General features: G+C 35.8%; 1 protein-coding gene across 2 annotated transcripts in view; it reads right to left on the reverse strand.

Moving 5' to 3' along the window:
• fhl1a (four and a half LIM domains 1a) overlaps positions 1 to 7,662 on the reverse strand; it is a 54,276-nt gene that overhangs the window by 45,858 nt on the left and 756 nt on the right. The window contains exon 1 of one of the 2 annotated variants that reach the window (XM_039766198.1): positions 7,576 to 7,660. The exons of the other annotated variant lie outside the window; for it this stretch is intronic. The gene's annotated coding sequence lies outside the window, so the exon portion shown is untranslated. Of the gene's footprint in view, positions 1 to 7,575; positions 7,661 to 7,662 lie in introns of those variants that run through there. 2 annotated transcript variants of the gene reach the window in all.

Consider the following 7,662-nt stretch of genomic DNA (forward strand, 5'->3'; position numbering starts at 1 on the left):
AAAAACTTGGCTGTCCCAAACGTTCTGTTTCTTCAATGTAAAATTTGTTTGGAAAAGCTTAAGGTTTTGATAGCACCCTTGGGTTCTTGATTTCATTATTTATTTTTAATCAGGTAATGCTACTAAATGTTACTTTTTTTAGCCAAAGGCAGTTTCATACCACATAACATTGACAATTATTATTGTAAACAATATGCAATTATGCTCAGAATTGTTTCGCATTTTCAGTAACAAATTGTGATGGCTAGACAACTGGGTTAGAGCATTTCCAAAATGGCAGATCTTGTGGGGTTTTCCTAGTATGCAGTGGTTAGTACCTACCAAAAGTGGTCCAAGGAAGGACAACTGGTGAACTGGTGCCTGTGTCATGAATGCCCATGGCTTATTGATGCACATGGGGCACAAAGGCTGCCTCGTTTGTGTCTGCACACTGCTGTAGTCTCACAAAATCACAAGGTGATTTTTTGCCAAACCTGATTGAAAAATGTGTTCTTATAAATGCAGCTTTAAAGAATTTGTGTAAATTAAATTATTCTGAATTATTTTGATATTTACTAATTCATGTAGCAATGAAATAATGCTTACATTTCAGTGTTGGTTTTTCAGTTGGTGGACAGAAGCTGTAATTGAATACATTTAGTATGTGCACAAGGTAAGATAAATCAAGTTGTCCACTATTTTCATATCATTCGTTATAAACCCCATACTGAAATCCCCCAAAGCTAATTAAATGCTCCCATTTGTTGTTATCCTGTGGAAAAATCCACCTCTGTGACACATAAGAAATTTGAATTCTGAAGTGTGTATTTCTTGTAAATTAAAAATATTGACATTTAAGTTTTTTTTAATATTAAACCACAATATTGTTCATACATTAAAAATAACAATCTATACTAATAAAAGGCAAAGCCCTCACTGACTGACTGACTGACTCACTCATCACTAATTCTCCAACTTCCCGTGTAGGTAGAAGGCTGAAATTTGGCAGGCTCATTCCTTACAGCTGACTTACAAAAGTTAAGCAGGTTTCATTTCGAAATTCTACGCGTAATGGTCATAACGGTCAACAAATTTTGCCATGTTGAACTTTCTTATTTATGGCCACATCTTCACGAAATTTGGTAGGCGGCTTCCCTGTGCTAACCAAAACCGATGTCCGTACTTATTTCGGTGGTATGACGCCACTGTCGGCCACCATTTTGAACTTTCCAATGGTCTTTGTTACTTATGGGCCTGTCTTCAAGAACTTTGGTACGCAGGTTTCCAACGCTAACTGAATCCTACTTACGTACATATATATGCCCATAGCCTGCAGCTCGGTCACCATGTGAGGCGGCGTTGGGTCCCCCATCCCAACGCCTCCCACGTTGTTGGCTGCCTGCCTATATAAGGCCGCCCGTCGCTCCAGTCTCTACATTCCCTTCCTTGCTTCGCCACGGGATTCACGTCTCCCTGCTGATAACTACAGCCTTTTTATTTAATCCACGGCTTCTCCGCTGTTTTATTGTTCATTTATTATGATTATAGTTATTGTGTAAGTATTTTAGACTTACTTTACATTGTTCAGGTACCCATTTCCTTTATCATTCCAACCGTACCCGCATTAACATGTCTATCGAGGTGATCACCATCGATCAAAGAACTGTCACTTACCGAGTGGTTTCCATGCCTGGAGATGGCGCCTGCCTTTTCCATTCTCTGTGTTACATATTGCACGGCCATATCAGGCTCACTCTTGATATCCGGAGGAACATTGTGTCTTATATATTGAATGACTAGGACAGGTTCAAGGTGTGGACTGATGACGGTACAGGAGATATACTACACAGGAGCACTATAAGAATGAAATGGTTCTGCATGTGAGTTGATGGCTGCCACTGAATTGTTCGGTTGTCGCTTTCAAGTGTATCGAAATGGCCAAATATTTTACACCTTTTGACAACCGCCAATGCCTCTTAAACATCTTAGATTCACAGGTGACGATTTCAGTAGTGGACACTTTGATGTTTATGAATGTTTAAACTCTCAAAAGCTGGATGCGAAGTTATCGATGAAACCGGTTGTATTCTTACAACGCTTGACAGATGCCGAATGTCACTTCAACACAAGTCCTGCAAATACTGTCGTAATTGAAACAAACCATGAAACTCAAACCGATTATGACAGCAGCAATCCAAGCTGTGAGATTTGAGAGAAGATTACTGTTCACATGGCCAACTGTATGTTGCATGCTCAAGAGTAAGCTCAGCGCACAGCTTGGTCATATTACAACTGGAGGGCCGAACTCACAATGTGGTACACAAAGAGATCCTTAACAAATAATTATTGGTATCCCTCAGTTTAAAAAGGTTTACTTTTCTTCTTAATAAAAATTTTAAGGCAGTGCTTCACCGCTGCAAAGTGTGGGTATTTTGCTAGTTAAAAAATAAAATTTGAAGTATATATGAAAAATTAAAATGCACATCATAAAACAAACCTATCCATAACAAATACCTTTGTTAAATTCCCCCAAACAATATTTTTTGCAGATAAACAAAAATGTGAACTCTGGTTTTATCTAATAACTGTCCAGTATTTACCAAATTTATAGAATAAAAAATTGAGGTTCTTCCAGAACATATAAATTCTTGGAGGTGGAACGTCAACACAAAAGATTGAGAACCCCTGAACTAGACAATAAACCACAGGCAGGTTTTTGATTTACCCAAAATCTAAATCGCCTGTACATTTTTGACAACAACTGAAATCCAAAACACAAGGCTACTGTTAAGCATTAGGAAGGAAGCCCTGGTGATTGCAGATTTCCTAGACCTAACATATTCTTCACATACAGGATGTCCTATGTGAGGATAATAACTGAGGCACCTGAGAAAAATCTACACAGATATAGGAAGAATGTGGCGGCACCACACAAACAGTTACTGGGCTGGGATTAATCTCAAGACTCTGAAGCTGTGACATGACTCACCATTAACTTCAACAAGATTATAGACACCACGAACATATTTTTTGTCATGGTTGCCAACAAATGATCCTGTTTTATTTGCTTTTTCTTTGTATATCTGGCAAACAATGATAATATTAGCACTAAAGGAACCTTTCAGGATCAGTATTATGCCTCATACTGTACTTATATTCTGGACTAAACATATTCAGGTTTCTGAGCTGTTAACCCGACTCTGTTCTTCTGGTATATGCATTCTTAGCCATATACAGGATTAATCCATACATGCAATACATAACTCATACTTTCTCTCCAAATAAAATCTCAGGATAAAAATTGACTACTACATTATTCTTTTCTTCATATAATTTATGTTCAATGTTATAAGGTGTGTCTGACTGGAAAATTAAATACAAATGAGAAAAAAAAGGTTTCTTATCTAAAACTAAAAATATTCCCATTAACATTTCATTTATGTGCCCTTCAAGGATCTATTGTTTAGAGTTTGTCAGAAACTCAGAAAGTCACTAATCTCTAAGGCTAGCCCAGGTACCATTGTGGTTTTATTTGGAAAGAATGATGTCATTTATTTGGCCAGCAGTAAAGAAAAAGTGACAGAACATGTAAGTTATCAGCATTTCCACCACTACATTTGTCAAGACTGGCCAGGAAGTCTAAACCACACACAAATTCCATTACATGCCCACAAATTTTTTTCAACAGATGTCAACAGTTGTAAAATATGGTGTAGCTTGCTTAATTTGACCAAAATAAAAATAACCTAAAAAGAAATGAGCACGGTCCTCCCTGCGTGGAGTTTGCATGTTCTCCCCGTGTCTGTCTGGGTTTCCTCCGGGTGCTCCGGTTTCCTCCCACAGTCCGAACACATGCAGGTTAGGTGCATCGGCGATCCTAAATTGTCTCTAGTATGTGCTTTGTGTGTGTGTGCGTGTGTGTCCTGAGGTGGGCTGACGCCCTGCCCGGGGTTTGTGTCCTGCCTTGCGCCCTGTGTTGGCTGGGATTGGCTCCAGCAACTCCCGTGGCCCTGTAGTTAGGAAATAGCAGGCTGGATAATGGACGGATGGATGGAAATGACCACACACTACTTTAAGTTTCTTCTCACAATCAAAATGATTACCTCCATACTAGTAATTTTTACTCTCTAAGAGGAATCAAGTACATCCACCTGAAACGTCTCTTCTCATTCCCTCTGACCATTGTTTATGTTCAATTTGTATGTATATGTTCTCCTTCCCATAATTCTTGGATTGTTTTGTTTTTTTAAAAGCCCTAGCTTCTTTTTGCTTCACTGTAGTTGGCATTGATATCTGCTACCTTCACTTTTTGACACACCATACACTATATCCTCTTTTGCTCTACTGCCTTCACTATATCTGCAATTTTCCATTCAAAATCATCCATAATTTTCAAGAAGACATTCTTCATCACTCCCCTTAGAACACACCTCTTCTTTCTCTTATGCATCTCCCTAATTACATTATCATTTGCCATCTCTCTCCAGTCTGAGAAGTCCTAATAAACTCCTCATAATTGTTCCCTGTCCATCTCTTGACATAATCCCTGAATAACATTTTGTTCTATTGAATTTTACTGTCATTGAAATACATTCAAGCTTCTCTTTCCTTAAAAAGTACATGCCCCTGAAATGCTAGCTGGTGTTTCCTGATGGATGATATCAGTTCTCTTCTCATTCCAGTTTTTCACACTTCATTATTTGTTACTGTCTTCCTGTGATATTTTCATCATTCTTTTCAAAAAACACACATCTTCCCTCATTCTTTCTGCTTTGATGGAGTTAGCATGGAATGGACATAACACTGTAACCCTTTAAGTCTTTGAATCCATGGAAACTGTAATTCTATAGTATCTTACTCAAAAGCTTGAATATACATTTAGCAATCCCAATCCTTCTCTTAATTTCAGCATCAGCTCTACCATCCAATTTTGTTATGTCACAAAAAGCAATAAAACATTTAAATATTTTTCACCATGCCTTGGTCACACAATCACATTAACAATAATATGATACCTGTGACACCATCAGCTTTAAATACAGCTAGTTTATTTTCTTCTTTTCTAAAAAAGATTATGCACACATCCATTTCTACACTTGCCAAACATCTTACTTCTCTTTCCCTAAATAGTTCTGCTATCAGAATTGAAATTCCAATGAACTTTCTATTAATCATAAGTATTAAAACCTATATGATCTTACAACTTACAACTACTACACCAATATGTCCTCAACAGTAACCTGTCTCAAAATGTATTTTTCCATTTTTCACTTCTAGCAATCACCTTCTTCATTTCCAACCACATCACCTATCCATTTTTCAAGGAACAATCAGACAAATCACAGAACTGCCATGACTGTACCCATTATAGAAAAAAACGCATCTTTCATTACTTTGTCTAGCACCATCATAAATTGTACAGGAAAAATTAAAGAACAGTTTTTCACTCAAGACAAAATTCAGCATAGACAAAGAGAGTAATTAGTTTTCTGACTTTTTATGAATATGTGTATAATCTTTAGCCGAGCCAAGACTGCCTGTTTTGCCAAAGCATGTTAACTTGTCGTATAAAAGTAAAGTTGTGTGTTTGATAGGAATGGTCTGTCTGTCAAGCTTGATGCCCTCTTTGCTTAATCTCACTTCTACTCTATAACATTTCCATCTGTACTTAACTAGTACTAAGGAACACATAACAAGTCTCCTGAAAAAAGCAAACATGTCATGAAACATCTTAAGAATATATGTAAAGCATTTTATTAAAGACTGTTGGTGATTGTACACATTTCTAAAGTCTGACAAATACACTTTTAGTTTCTCAAACTAAGATTTACTGTGATGCATTTCCCTTTAAACTCCATTTAATTCACCTTTAGAAAATTGCTTACTGGTCCAAATGCATACAGTGCATAAGATACTATTTCTCTGAACCTGTTGAATAATCAGTTGTAACAATTAATGAGCAAGAAAATGCACAAAATACTGCAATGCAACCAACTAAATATACTTTAAATTCAAACATAAGATTCCACATCATAACCACATTTAAGCTGATATGTTTGATTGCTGTTTGAGTTTTCTTCAGAAAAGAACAAAAAATTAAGTGCTACATTTTTCACAAAAAATTAAAAAAACAAGTGATTTTAAGTTTATTAACCTATCATAGCATCACTTTGGTACAAAAAAATAACTTATGAAAAGGTGTGAACTGTATGAGGTACAAGCAAACCGTTGTTTCAACTTTTTTCACTTTTCTTCAGTTTTCTAGTTTTTGCTGCCTGTCTGCACTAAACACCACAGTTTATTCTATGTCCCTTTATACTGTTTCATTAACTGCTATTTAAATTATTTTATTATGGATACAAAAAATATTATATAAAGAAAACATTTTTGCAGTTACGTTATCTGCTTACTACAGTACATTTACCCTTTTATTTCCTAAGTGTTTACTCACAGCTCATCCTGAATAGTGCTGTATAAAATTAAAAATGTCTGATTGAAAAACAAATGCATCCATTTCGGAAAGAATGATCTGAAAACTGAAAGCTTGTGTTGTGTTTTTCCTAATATCTGCCAAAAATGTTGCTCTCATTTGCCCAATAAAGAAAACACACTCATAAATTATAAAGATATTGGTAAAATTCTACTGTTATTCAGAGTTAGCAAACCTATATTTTATATATAATTTATAAGTAACCTGTATTTAATTGTAATATAAAATTTATATTACTTGTAATAAATTTAATGCAGGCAAGTATTGTGTGAACATTACTTGGTGGATCTAAGTAATGCGCAGATAGATAGATAGATAGATAGATAGATAGATAGATAGATAGATAGATAGATAGATAGATAGATGGTGGAACTAGGTAATGCACAGATAGATAGATAGATAGATAGATAGATAGATAGATAGATAGATAGATAGATAGTTTCATAAATAATTCCAAATAAAAGGGGTACTAAATGAAGATCTGTAAATTTATGCACTGCTTACTTAGTGTACCCTTGTGTCATAATTTATAAGACCGAAAGAAAAAAAAGAAGTACTAAAGGAGTAACTTTTTTAAATACTACTTGTAGCGTTTAAGAATGTAGAAAGTGCAAGTGTATCCAAGTGAATAAAAGTTAAGTTGAAAACAGATTGAAATGCGGATGTACATTCAACACGAATTAGACCAACAGCACTACTGAATAGCAATTACATTCCCTGCGCTTTTACTGCAGTAAACAAGAAAGCACAGTTCCTCCATGTATCCAATCATTTTCCACCCATAAAAAATCCAATTCTGTATCACGTAAGAACAAACTGCACAGCACCAAACATCTCTGGGTATTATAGTACATCAGTATACTCGAGTTGCCTTAATATAATTAGCCGACCTTGTAAAAAGAGTAACGAATATAGCGACAAAAAAACTCTTCAGAATGTTACATGTGCATAGAAAGTACTGGGGTGTTGCAAATTCCTGAAGAAGGGCTCTGAGTTGCCTCGAAATCTTACACATTGTAATCTTTTTAGTTAGCCAATGAAAGGTGTCATTTTGCTTGACTTCTTACTATGTGCATAGAAATAAATACGCTCTGAAAACCACTTACAATTTAAACCACGTATACATCTGGCGCAGGACTGTTGGTAAAGTGATGCACGGTTTCTCACTTTTGAATTTTACAGGACAACAGGTA

The sequence above is a fragment of the Polypterus senegalus genome, chromosome 10, assembly GCF_016835505.1.
Source record: "Polypterus senegalus isolate Bchr_013 chromosome 10, ASM1683550v1, whole genome shotgun sequence".
Lineage (NCBI taxonomy): Eukaryota > Metazoa > Chordata > Cladistia > Polypteriformes > Polypteridae > Polypterus > Polypterus senegalus.